We start from the raw sequence: 14,367 nt of genomic DNA, 5'->3' as shown, positions 1-14,367 counted from the left end.
TCCACACAGGTACAGCCTGAAAATAAAGGACAATAAAGGACATCATGTTCCAAAGCATTGACAGATATCTCAGAGAGGTCTATGGCCTTTGTAAGATTAAACAAGGGGAAGTTGATTAGCCCAGACTGGAGATGTGGTAGGATATGACCACTAAACACACCTTGATCCCAATGGGAGCCTTGTTCCATGAACTAAGAAAGAGGAGGATCCTCTAAAGTTGTCTTGTGCGAGTTCTGTAGGTGGAGAAGACAACATGAACCAGCTTCCACGGGCTGGTGGGATGGGACTTCACAGCATAACAGGAGCAAAGATGAAGAGCATCATGTAAAAATTCATTCTTCAGACCTAACAGATTCCTAAGATGGTTTCCACATGTGCTTTTACCTGAAGATCAATCTTTGCATTGCAACCATAGGCAGGATTAACATTTCCACTACACTGAATGTGACAGCCAAGAGAGATGGGTGTCAGCAGTCCAAGCAAGATCAGTCAACATACAAAAGCCAGAAAGCTCAATATAAACAAAAGTCAAAAATTTTAGGTATGTTATCACTCTACTTCCACTCTTTAAGTTTTCCACAGCATTTCAGAGCTCAGCCATGCCTTGTATTGCTATTAAATGGGAATATTTCAAAAGGTGCCCCATCAACAGCTGTTCCCTATAGCCAAGAGTAGGGCTGTGTGGTACAACTGTAGCAGCAAGCCCTGCGTCCCAAAGTCATTCAGAAAGGTCTCAAACAGGGCTCCAGCAGGGGGAAACACCAAAGCTTTGGGTTGCCCCTTCACAGAGCTCTCTGTAGCTCATCTTGTTCACATCCAGAGAAACACCCAACCATGAACAATCTCCTGAAGGAGCCTGCTATGGGCACTCCCACACAAAACAGTCAGCAAACCACCATGTCCCAGCCTAAGGGGAAGAAAAAAATTCAGACTAAACCAATGGGAGATGATGGACATTAAGGATGGGCACCACCACCATCATGCCCAGGTGAGGAGGTTGGACCACCCAGGCAACAGCCACAGCCATGGAATCACAGAATATTCTGAGCTGGGAGGGACCCACAAGGATCATCGAGTCCAATTCCTGGCCCTGCACAGGACACCCCAAGAATCCCACTGTGTGCTTATACAAGTACCAAAACAGGCTTGTACATAAATACACCAGTCCCAAAACAACAGCACTGAAACTTAGGACAGCAGTTGCCAGCTCCTCTTTCCCAGACACCCCAGAGGTCCATGAATTACTTTGAGCAAAGAGCCAAGAAAAACAATGCTGTGGTCCAGACATCTCTGCTGAGCCCCCAGGGAAGACCAGACAATAGCTAGAGGCCTGAAAACCAGAAATTTGTTCAGAAGGAATAAAATCCAGTGCCTCAGACCTCCCACAGGATCCAAGTTCTTTCCTCCTCCATATAAATCCATGCTGTGTCCAACTGCAAGGCAGAAGTGGCCAAGTTGTGATATACAGGAGGAAATTTAGCATTAGGGTTGGATGGACCTTCCAGGCTTACACAGGGAATGAGCAGAAGCCTGGGTGTCCAGCTGAGGGTGGTGGCTTGACCTGCATGTCCAGCTCAGAGTATCTCCCTCAGCACCTCCAACCACTGCACTCAGCCCGTTCTTCCTCAGCAGAGTTTTATCTTCCTGGAGAAGATAAAATACCTCTGACGTGGAGCCAAGTGACACCAGGTTTAACACACTGGGGAGGCTGAGCAAACTTAAACTCATGGAACACACTCTGCCCCCAAAGGCAAAGGAGTTCATAAAATAGCACTTTGCCATAGATAACCAGGGAGAAAAGCTGACTTCATCCACCACTGCCAAGAGCTGCTTCCCTCACACCCATCGTGGGGCTGGCAAGGAGCTACAGTGTTTAAAAACTGATTTAAAGTTCTGTGTATTTTTTAATCACAGAATCATAGAATGGTTTGGGTTGGAAGGCACCTTTAAGATCCAGTTCCGACCCCCTGCCATGCGCAGGGAGACCTTCCACTATCCCAGGTTGCTCCAAGCCCCATCCAATCTGGCCTGGAACACTTCCAGGGATGGTGCAGCCACAGCTTCTCTGGGAAACCTGTGCCAGGGCCTCACCACCCTCACAATCAAGAATTTCTTTCTGACATCTAATCTAAACTACTCTCTTTCAGTCTGAAGCCATTCCCCCTTGTCCTGTCCCTACATGCCCACATTAAAAGTCTCTCTCCATCTTTCTTGTTGGCTCCCTTCAGGGACTGGAAGGCCACAATTAGGTCACCCCAAAGCCTTCTCTTCTCCAGGCTGAACAATCCCAATTCTCTCGGCCTTTCCTCATAGGAGAGGTGCTCCATCCCTCTAATCAACTTGGTGGCCTCCTCTGGTCTCGTTCCAACAGGTCCCAGAGCTGGAGGCAGCACTGCAGGTGGGGTCTCACCTGAGCAGAGTAGAGGGGAAGAATCACCTCCCTCACCCTGCTGCCCACTGTGCTTTTGGAGCAGCCTAGGAGGTGATGAATGGCCAGTGTAAGGGCTGCATTTCCTACTCAGGAAAGGAGACCCTTTGCAGGCTGAGGATCAGGAACGTTCTCCACAGCCAACAAGCAATGGACCCACATCCATCACAGACATGGAAGAGATCAAGCAGATCAGGACATCTTTCAACACCAGTTTTTTTCAATGTTCCAACAGTGATGTTTTAAGCTTGGTAGGAGTGAAGACATATTTAAAGGATCAGGGGATGAATATGCACCTGGTGAACTTCTCAGCCTGGAGAAGAGGTTCCAGGGAGGCTTTAGAGCACCTTCCAGTACTGAACAGGGCTCCAAGAGAGCTAGAGAGGCACCTTGGACAAGGGTATGGAGTGACAGGACAGGGGGGAATGTCATCAAACTGAAAGAGGGTGGGTTTAGACTCGAGATAGAAGAAATTCTTCCCTACTAGGGTGGTGAGACACTGGCACAGGTTGTCCAGAGAAGCTGTGGATGCCCCATCCCTGGAAATGTTCAAGACCAGTGTGGATTGGACTTTTAGCAACCTGGTCTAGATGAAGGTGTCCCTGCCCACGGCATGGGGTTGGAACAAGGTGATCTTTATGGTTCCTTCCAACCCAACCCATTCTGTGATTCAGAGTCCAGTTATTTCCCATGAGCTGAGCTAATCCAACAAGAAGAGCATGAAGATCTGGACCTACAGATGCAGCCACAAAAGCATAACCTGCAACAGCTCTCTCTTCATCATAACTTCACTCCAAGATACCCAAGATATGTCCTGGCTGAAGACATAGAGGAAAATGAGACTTTGCCAACAGCTTTAAAAATTCAAGACCCAAACAGTGCCAAACTCTTGCCAACTGAAAAATAAGAGAGTAGATACCCTAAACCTCCTGAGACTCCTTTCCTAATCATTTTATATGTTCCCTGATATCTTTCCATAGGGGACAAACCTTGTCAATATTCCATTTGAGCAGCAGGATTGAAAAGCTCATACAACTGCATGTGCTTAGAAACAAAGCAGCCCCATAGCTCACACCTCTGCTCAAGAAAGAGATGAAGTGCCACCACTAAAGCTATTAAATTATCTAAAGGTCTGCTGGACACATATATATATATTTAATGTATTAAAATAAAGGGGCAATTGTTTTAAGTAAACAGATCTAGAGTTTTTAAAACACAGAGTTGTATTTTATACCAAAGCTTGGGGTTTTCTCAGAACACCTGCAGCCAGAAACAGAATAAAATAAGCCACAGAAGAACTCAAAAATAAAAGGCAGAAAAGTCAAGGTTAGTTTTATCCAAGTCATGACTTTTCAAAAGTTGGGATTTTGTTTGTTTTGTGCTCATTAGAGGGAGATGCTACTGCAGAAACCATGGAGGAATTACAGGTGGGTTCACAGCATGGGGCTCTGCCAGGGCACTTCTCCTTGGATAACACCAGATCCTTACAAACCCTGTCACAGCCTTGCCAAAGGTGATTTAACTCAGTGTGACAGAGTCACAAAGCTTTTCAACATCAAGATTAGTTATGACATAATAGAAAGCCTATCAACTTTCAGTCCTGTAAATATTAACTTTCAAAAGCTACTTCAAAACACAGTCTTTTGGTTTTTTTGAAGGAGAAAATTGTTTACCCTTTCAATACCATGAGTCAGCTCCTCCACTACCCAACTTTTTCTCTCTCCTTCTTCTAATTAATTACAAACCCAAATTTTTACAATTTATTGTAAATAACCCATCAGTCTGTAGATTCTCTTACCCCCCCATATTCCTCTCTCACTATATGTAATTATCTGCTAAGTTAGACAGTAAACTTCCATAATTTGCTTTTAGTTAGGGCTACACTAAAGCAGTAGCAGAGATTACAGAGGTTATTGTAAAGGCAGTTCTTAGAAGACAATTTGATCTCTTTATCAGAGCTGTCATATTTTATAGTGGTTGTGAGAAAAAAGACCACTTAGTCCAGCAAAGGCCAAAAGCCTCTGCAGAGCAGGTCCGGGAAAACTTCAGATCAGCCAAGGAACAGCATTCAGAATCATGAAATGGTTTGGATTGGAAGGGACATTAAAGACCATCCCACTCCAACCCCCTGCTATGGGCAGGGACACCTTCCACTAGACCAGGTTGCTCCAAGCCCCATCCAACCTGACCTTGGACACTGTCAGAACCAGTTTCCTGTAAAAAACTCCCCACTGCACTAACTCCCACATTCAGCACTGCCTGTGGGTATCCATCATGGAAGCACAGCTCAACAGCATGTGCTGTGGGTTCAGATGAAGCATTTGGGAACCACCACTGTGCCAGAACAGGATTCCATGGCTGGGAGAGTTGGGGTTGCTCAGCCTGGAGAAGAGAAGGCTCCAGGGACAACTTAGAGCCCCTTCCAATGCCTAAATGGGCTATAAGAAAGATGAGGAGAAACCTTTTAGCAGGATCTGTTGTGATAGGACAAGGGGTGATGGTTTTAAGCTAAAAGAAAGTTGATTAAGATTAGATATAAAGAAGGTTTTTACAGTGTTGGTGGTAAAACACTGGAAAAGGCTGCCCAGAGAGGAGGTGGCTGCTCCATCCCTGGAAATGTTCAAGGACAGGTTGGATGGGGCTCTGAGTAACCTGAGTTGATTGGAGATGTCCCTGGTCATTGCAGGTGGGTTGGACTTGATGGTCTTTAAAGGTCTCTTCCAACCTGAACTACTCTGTGATTCATGTCTTGTAGTTTTCCAGCATTGGACTTCTTAGTTTAACCTGTTTTCACTGCTCTTCACTGTAGAAACTGGGAAAGGATAAGGAAGGAAAGGAAAAAGGAAAATGGAAGGAAAAAATGGAAGGAAAAGGCACAGAAAGGAAAAAGAAAAGGAATGCAGTATGTAGAGAAATAGAAGAGGAGGGGAAGGGGAAGGGAAATATCTGGTCCAATTTTTCCTGGTCCAATTTACTGGGCAGAGAAAGAACAGAAATAACTCCCTTTCCTTAAGTGGCACTGGGAGGGTCTGGAGCTATTTAAAAATACATTGCTATGCCAAATTTAGTAATTCCTAAAGAAATCAATGCCCCCAGCCACAGGTTGCTGTTTGCCAACAGAGGTTCTTCCACGTGCTTCAGTTGCTGAGCTCTGGTCGACACGTGACGTAATTTTATCTTTCATCACACAAACACCCACAGCCCAACAAAAGGCTGGGAATAAGTGCAGGGGGAGAAACAGACTGTTTAATGCCACTGGCAACAGCTTAATGGGAAAGCACAGATATTTTAAATTACTTTTTAATCACTTCTAGATCTTTTCCCCCCAAATTGTAACTACTCACTGAACAACTGCACCTTGTTGAGAGGCAGCAGCGCCGGCGGGCACAGACAATATTTTGCATTCAGCAAAGATGCTTTGATCCCAGTGAGGCTTTTGGAATAATATTCACACACAAAAGCACTGAAGTTGAGACTTATTAACTCTCTGTTTGCAGGTTTTCTTTATTTCTTTCTGCATTTATTTATTTTTATGTTCAGTTCTTAAAAAAAGACGCCATAGATTTCTTCATTCTGTTTCCCAACTGCTCTCTCAAAAATGAGAGAGAACATTTTTTCGAACTCAAAACATACTCCTAACTCAAATGTTTCCAAGGCAAGATCCTTCCTGGCTGGTCAGCTTGAGCCAGAGCAGATCATCTCAGGCAATTATATTGTTGAGGAGACTGGGACTGATGACATGAACCAACCTTCAGAATCACTTTAAACCAGCAAAAACATTGATTCAAACCATCTTGAAATGCAAAAACACTCCCTCAGTGCCAGGCACTGTATTTTGTCCCTGCTTGTCTTTATGAACTCTCCTGCCCTGCTATAGGTTGTACCTGTCTGGAAGATGAAGGTGGGAAGAGGAGTTGAGTTGGGAATTCACCAGGAATTTCAGTTCCACCAGCATTTCAAATTTCAGAGGAAAACTATCATTTTAGAAGACAGTGGTGTCCTTTCCCTCGGAATTCATGCACCAGCAGATTTGGATGGTGCCACAGGGTTTCCTTGTCTTAGTGTTTGATGCTGGCTCAGTATTTTTTTGGGTTCTGGAGACCATTCCTGTTCAATCTCTGCTTGTTTGCCTTCCCTCTGCTCTGCAGCTGCCAAGAAAATCCTCTTCCAAACCCACACACAGCTCAACATTGTAATCCATATCTGAGAGATGCTGATCACAGTGTTGAACTGTGTGTAGGTTTGCAAGAGGATTCTGTTGTTGGAACAAAATGATCTTTAAGGTTCCTTCCAACCTAAACCATTCCATGATTCCCAGAGAACTCTCTCTAACACCACCCCATACATGGTATCTCCATCTTTACATAGTGGGAGAGGACAGAAAAAAAGAGGAAAGATCCCCACCAAGGCTCCATAAAATAACCTTAAATTTGCAGCAAGGTGGCTGGAGAACTGCCACCTCATTCAGCTAAAAGATAAATATGTTCATCCTTTTGGATCTCCAAAGGCAGAAGTAACTCACATCAGCTTCTTCCTCACTGCTCAGGAAAACAAAAGGGACATCTGGATTTGCCTCTTTTGCAGGTACCTTGCATGATGCCCGGTGCACCAGCTGCCACCCCAAACCTGCCTGGCTGTGCAGGAGGTGTTTTTAAAACACACCCAAAAAATCCAAACCTGGTAAGGGGGAGTGAACAGGAAGTTGTAAGGCCCAGGGATGCAGACAATCCAAAATATGCTGATGTGCCCTGCAAAACTGGAGGCTGCAGCCAAAAAGTCCAGCCTGACACAGGACAGTTTAATTGGCAGCTCCCTGCACGAAGTTTGAAGGTGGTTGCACAGATGTCTTTGCCTTAAGACAAGGAGTAACATGCTCTTAATTGCAGAACTTGGGCTTCTGCAAATTCCAGGTCAAAAGAGAAAAATCAATCCCTCTCTTCCTTTTAAAAATGGATACATAAATAAATCAAGGTAAATCGTCAGCCCCATCACAGAATCCCAAGCAGAAGTTCATAGCCATTTGACAGAGGGAGGTCAAGGACACTCATCTTTCCCCCAGTCCACCTTAGAAGCAAAAGAGGACATTGATAGGCTGGAAAATAGCCCCCAGCTGACTTGTGATTGCTACTGTACAGGGAGAACTGGGAACAACATGGAATTTCCATACTCCACATGTTTTCGGGTGCCAGTGCTTGGTCCAAAGAACTGCACAGGAAAGTTTTCATCAATCTCTTAATATGTGGTGGGGATTAACCCCATTTTTGAAGCTGACAGACATTCAGGAGCTGCCCTCAGCAAGAGCTACTGAAATAGCTGTCCTTCACTTCCCTGTATCCCCCCACACATCTCAAAGGAAATCATAAAATCATGGAATGGATCTCATTCCAATGTCAAAGGCAGGGACACCTTCCACTGTCCCAGGTTGCTCCAAGCCCTGTCCAACCTGGCTTTGGACACTTCCAGGGATGGGGCAGCCACAGCTTCTCTGGGAAACCTGTGCCAGTGTCTCACCACCCTCACGGGGAAGAATTTCTTCCCAATATCCAATCTAAACCTGTCCTATGGTAGTGTGAAGCCATTCCCCCTTATCCTGTCATTCCAGGCCTTTGTCCAAAGTCCCTCTCCATCTCTCTTGGAGCCCCTTTAGGCACTGGCAGTGCTCTAAGGTCTCCCCAGAACCTTCTCTTTTCTGGGTTGAACAGCCCCCACTCTCTCAGGAGAGTCGCTGCAGCCCTCTGATCATAAATTCCTTCACACCCAGGTTTTCCCCATCTGAGGAGCACTCCCAGATCACAAGAAACCCTCTGTCCATGTGGTGCATGGCAGACACCTCCCACAGCCAGACAGCGACGTTCGCATCCAACCACGGAAAGCTCCCCTCTGTTTGCAATGCTCTGCCCTGCCAAACACAAAGTGGGAGAACACCTTCCTACTTCTTCAGGGAAGACCAGGGAATCTGTGCAGATCCTGAGTTACTTGGAGGCAGCATTTCTCAACAAAGACAACCGAGGGAGTTCAGAGCAGCAACTCTTCCAGTGCCAAGGAGATCAGGATGGTGGCCCGGCAAATCAGCAATCCCAACACACCACATTAAGCTTTTGCCCAGGGCTGTCACTTTGAGGAGAGTTTGCTACAAACCCGACACAGTGATTATCTTGTTCCCTTGCAGGAATGCAGGGACTGAAAGGCAGGGAAAAAGCAGCAGGATGGACGCCACAGGCTCTGTGGAGGCGAAGCCAGCACTGCTCGCTGAGCAGGGACCACCACACCAGGGAAATCTGGCCAGAAACCACCCCAGTGCTGAAATGCTGGCCAAGAAACTGGTTTGAGGAAACACAGGAAATGCTAACAGCCTGGAGACACTGCCCAGTGCTCTGAGATGGGGGGTGCACTGATGCCAAACCTCAGGACATCCAGCCAAAGGCAGGCGTGGGTGGTTATCAGATTAACCCACCACCCAGGGAGAAGTTTTTTGGGTCATCACACTGTGCACATCACATGCTGACAGCTGGGAATGCTGCACAAGGATGTTGTAGAATGGATCCTTTTCCTCTCCATACACACTCGATGGCATCCCACAGAGCAGTGTCACAAGGAATCACATGAGGGATGAGGATATGGAGCAGCCTGTTGGGAGAGGAGCAATGGAAAGCCACATCCACCAGTGAGTCCACAGAAGAATGACAGGATTGTTTAGCCTGGAAAAGAACTTTAGGATCATTTAGTCCAACCACTAGCCCAGTGCCACCAAGTCCACCACTGACCATGTCCCCAGCTGCCACATCCACACATTTTTTTCAGTTCTTACAGGGATGGTGAATCTACCATTTCCCTGGACAGCCTCTTCCAATGCTTGATATCATTTTCAGTGCAGATTTTTTTCCTAATATCCAACCCAAACCTCTCCTGGCACCACTTGAGGCCATTTCCTCTCGTCCCTTCATCAGCTTTGAGCCTTTGAATGTGCCCTTGGAAAAACAACACCCCCAATTCCTTCCCACCCCTAAAGACAAAATCAGCACATGATGAAATAGTACATGAAAAGCAGCATTTGTGAAGTTCACTAGCAACACCTGAAAAGATCAGAATGGGGATAATGAGAAAATGCAACAAGATCTAGCAAGGACCTGGGCACAATAAGGGCATCAACACATACATGTTAAATCTCCATTTGGTTTAACTAACAAAGGTATATTTTACATGCAGTTTCGTGCACATGTATGTATTTTTAAGCACTGATACAAAAAGCTGATTTTTCCAATCACCTCTACATGAAAGCACAAGTGGCCAGTCAGAAAAAAAGAAGAAAGAAAACCACTTGGTCACACAGGAAAAGTTTGAGCAGTGAAGCTGATGCTCAGTGCTCCCACCTGGACACAAATCCAGGCAGAGGCTTAGCCCCAGTCAACCTCTCACTTGCGTAACCTGAATGGCTGAAGAATGGGTCAGGCCAGTTGAACAATGTCCCCAGGGAGGACCTGCTGGTCTACTTAGCATGGAGTGGCCTCTCCAGACCTCAGTAGCCTCCAGCAAACACTTGGTCATGTGGATGAAGCGGGTTGGGGCCAGGGAGCACATTGTGCTTGTGCCCTGCACACCCCTTCCAGCAAAAGTGCCTTCACTGGCACAGAGAATCAGGGAGCTAAAAACAACTCCACCGCCTGGACTTTCAGGGTCTCAGCAGGTGAAAAAGAGCAAATCTGAGCAGGAAGAGATAAGGTCTCTCTGCTGCAAGAGATGTCCTTCTGTAGCTTTGCTCTCAAAGCACCCCATGTGGCTATCATACAGCAGGGCTTTCAAGAGCATCAAGAAGAGCATCCCACACCCAACCTGAAGCTGGGGTGACTCTCCCCAAACAGTTCCCACCTACTTTCCTCATCCTCACCTTGCAGCACATTGACAGGCAGAGCACCAGACCCAGGGTACACGTGGAGTGGGGAGAGGAAGATCAGCAAGAGTCCAAGAGCACAAAGACAACACAGGAACAGTTGTGAGCTTGGACAGGTCGACACATTGACAGGGACCAAGATGTTGTCAGAACAGCCAAGGACCATAGGACAGCTGGGCAGAGATATCTTGGTCCCAGCTTGGCTGACACCATCAATGCATCTCTCGAAGGGTGATGGGACTTCCACATTCATCACACCTGGTGTCCTTCATTATTCACACCACCAACAATTCCCTGCACCAGGCTCGTGACTCCAGGTCCAGCAAAAGCAAGATGGGTCACAGATACAGAGACACCATAACAGTTATTTCCACCCTCACTGCTGGAACAATCTTCACCATCATGTGGTTGACTACAGCTTTCCAACCCATCGGTCTTGGCTGCTCCCAGAGGCCACACTCATAGAATAATCACAGAATCCTTTAGTTTGGATATGACCTCCAAGATCACTGAGCCGACCCTTTGACTGATCATTACCTTGTCAATGAGACCAGGACACTACGTGACATGTCCAGTCACTTCTTGAACACCTCCAGGGATGGTGACTCCACCACCTCCCTGGGCACCCCTTTCCAATGCTTAACAACACTTTCCATGAAGAAATTCTTCCTGATGTCCAAACTGAACCTTTCCTGATGCAGCTTGAGGCCATTTCCTCTTGTCCTGCCATTTGCTACCTGGGAGAAGAGACTGACCCCCACTTGGCTATGACCTCCTTTCAGGTGGTTGTAGAGAGCAATAATGTCCCTCCTGAGCCTCCTTTTCTCCAGGCTGAGCCCCCCTCCCCCGTTCCCTCCGCTGCTCCTCATCAGATTTGTTCTCCAGACCCTTTCTCAGCTCCACTGCCCTTCTCTGGACATGCTCCAGCACCTCAATGTGTTTGTTGTCATGAGAGGTCCAGAACTGGACACAGGATTTGTGGTGCAGCTTCACCAGTGAGGAGTACAGAGGGAGAATCACTTCCCTGGTCCTGCTGGCCATGCTATTTTTGATACAATCCAGGATGTCACTGGCCTTCTTGGCCTTCTTCCCATGTAGCCAGTCCTTTGTGCCACACAGAAGAAAGTGCACACCAAAGCAAGAGATGGAAAGGGAAAGCTGTAAAGCTAAGAAAAGATGCCTTCAGCAAGGTTTGTTTTAAGGCACAAGTAGCTCATACTAAAAGGCAAATCCTCTGGTTTTCAGCCCAGACCCCTGTAGGAGGACGATTTATGTTGTCTCTCAAGCCAAATGTGGTACTGGGGGGCTATTCAGGACAGCAGTAACACTTGCAGTTACTGCTGCAAGGAGATCCAGGGGCAATGAGCACCAGAATTTAGGGAAACATCACCCGTATCAAAAGGGACACTTGTCACACTGATTCAGCACCAGTGCCGCCACAGGGAAATGAGAATTACACAAAGCACTGCTCTCTCCCCAAATACAAGCCTTGCAGGTGAGGAATCAGAGCTGCTGCCTCAAGAAATACCAGGGAAGAGTCCTGTAACTCTGCAGTAGCTCCCTACACCTCCAAGGGGAGCTAAAACAGTCGGGAGGGAAAGAATAGTCCCAGAAAAAGCCAATGGAGATTGGCTTTGGCTCTTTTGCCACTCCTGAATGTGGTGCTGGACCAAAAATCAATATCCTTGGGAGTGGACCAGTGAACATCCAAGGGACACAAGCATATCCCACCAGTGTGGCACAAGACCAGCCCCCCTCCCTGCCTGTCACACTGCACAGGAGACCAGCAAGGCTTTACCACCCTGGCAGGAGCTTCCAAGATAAGGAACATGAAGTTAAACCTGAAGACCCACAGAACAACATGGTTTTCAGTAATTTCAGGGAATAGGGGACAGACTTTTTAGCAGGGCCTGCAGTAACAGGACAAGAGGTAATGGTTTTGAACTGAAAGAGGGTAGAGGTTCAGACCACAGAGAAGGAAGAAATCTTTTGTGATGAATGTGGCAAAACACTGACACAGATTGCCCAGGAAGGTGGTAAATGCCCCATCTCTGGAAACATTCAAGGCCAGGCTGGATGACTCTCTGAGCCACCTGATCCAGTGGAAGATATCCCTGCCCATGGTAAGATAGCTGGACTTGATGACCTTCAAAGGTCCCTTCCAACCCAGACTCTTCTATGACTCCAACTGCATGAGATCTTTAAACACCCATGTGTTGGCCATTTCCTGCATTTAAGTTTTTTCTGTACATAACAAATTCTAGAAATCAAAGACATGAAATCATCAAAGGACCAGCACAATGAGAAGGCAGGAAGAACACAAAAATATGGCCAAAGCTCTGAGACAGCTCTTGGAGAAGGTTGTTCTCCATGTGAGAGAAGATAACAACACCCTGGGACTCTCTCCCCAGCCTCACCATCAGAATTTCATAAACCAGCTCTCACTTTTCACAACTCAGTCCAAAAGCAAGGGAAATCCTATAAATGAAATCCAGGGAAAAAGAAAAAACATTTCTCAAGGGCAAAATTTAATTTTCATCTGCCTGAGCCTCATCATTCCACGTGCAGGGGAATCTGTCCTGAAGAGATGTTCTTACCAACTGCTTCCTTCGTCCTGCTCCCCCGGTCTTAGACTTTCTTTTAATCTGGAAGGAAAAGCAAAACAACTGATTAGTGCTGGGAATAAAACTATTTCACTGACAAGGTTAAGGACATGGACACCATCAGCACCACGAGCTCTGGTGTCCAGACACAACCTGCAGCCTCTGAGCTGGGCTGTCAGAACAGGTACAAAAGCAAGTGTTGGTTCCTCAAAACATCACTGCTGAGTATGGGAACAGCATCTTCTTTTTAAAAGAAATTAGAAATAAACATCTAAAATTGCTAAGAGCTTTTAATATTTCCAGATTAGCAGAGGTGCAAAAGTAGGAGAGTTATAATTGGCTGCAAGATGCCTGAAAAAATAACAAATAATGAATTAAAACCTTCAATGGAAAAGGGGAATCCCTTGCTTAATCATCCAGCCTTCTTTAAGATCCCAAACCTGCCATGGGAGGAACACTCTGGCCGCAATCCAGTTAAGCATTTCAGTGTCTGTTAAACTGGAGAGAAGAGAGAGCCTTGACAAATCAAGGTCTTGGCTGGTTGTTTCTCTCTCATTCTGGCCATCAAACATACACACACATCCCTACCCTCCAAGAACTTCCAAATTTAGCTTTTATTCCAGGAACAACACCTCTTGGCTATAAAAGCACCCAATTCTGCAAGGAAAAAGCAACATTGGGAGGTAGGTCCTGCACTAGATGAGCACCAGGCAGCTCTCAAGAGCTTGCTTTGTTCAATTAACACCAGAGAGGAAGCCCTCCACACACTGTATTTAGCTCCTATACTGCTCTGTGCTGAATATTTTTTAAATCCTACTGCATTAATAAACATTTCCTACATAAACACTACATACTAACTCCATTCTCCATACAGAAAAGCCAGTAAAAAAAACAAGATGCAATTTCCTCAGACAGAAAAATTCACAGGTAAAATTGCGGCAATGATTTATATCTGCCCATAGCAGCAATCCCAGCCTTGAGTGACCTCTCTGCAAACACACCAAGGCAATTACATGCAGTGGCAGCCGAATTTCCCCTCCTGGAGAAGCAGCTTTTTGGTGCTGGGTGTGAGAAACATCAAAAGGTACAACGAAAAATATTCTTGTAACTGAGCGGGCTGGGGACAACCAGCCTAGAGGTTTAATCAGGATTTGGATCAAATTGTGTGAGGGGTTTTGTAAGCATCGATTTTATTGAGTTGTTGCAGCTGGAGGATGTAATTCCCAACGACCCGCCGATTTAACCTATGGAAATCACCATCGTCCAACTCAGCTCAGTCCTCCCACTCCATCCCCTCTTGTTTGCCATAGTGTTCATTAGCAGATGAGTGGTAAATCCACCTCATCCTTCAGCATCCTACACTTGGAACATGCCCAGCAGCCCTCTCATGTCCTCTTGGTAAGGTAAAACTCACCTAACAGGGAAAACACAAACTTTTTAAAAGCCAC

At 46.2% G+C, this 14,367-nt stretch overlaps 1 protein-coding gene across 4 annotated transcripts in view; it reads right to left on the bottom strand.

Moving 5' to 3' along the window:
• The window catches only part of TSNARE1 (t-SNARE domain containing 1), a 475,414-nt gene that overhangs the window by 416,421 nt on the left and 44,626 nt on the right, over positions 1-14,367 (bottom strand). For all 4 annotated transcript variants that reach the window (XM_018075435.2, XM_018075454.2, XM_018075450.2 and 1 more), the window contains one exon: positions 12,914-12,961. The gene's annotated coding sequence lies outside the window, so the exon portion shown is untranslated. The remainder of the gene's footprint in view (positions 1-12,913; positions 12,962-14,367) is intronic.

This window comes from Manacus vitellinus, unplaced genomic scaffold (assembly GCF_001715985.3).
Source record: "Manacus vitellinus isolate BGI_N305 unplaced genomic scaffold, ASM171598v3 scaffold_1_pilon, whole genome shotgun sequence".
NCBI classification, from domain to species: Eukaryota; Metazoa; Chordata; class Aves; order Passeriformes; family Pipridae; genus Manacus; species Manacus vitellinus.
This window is presented reverse-complemented; position numbering and strand designations above follow the sequence as displayed.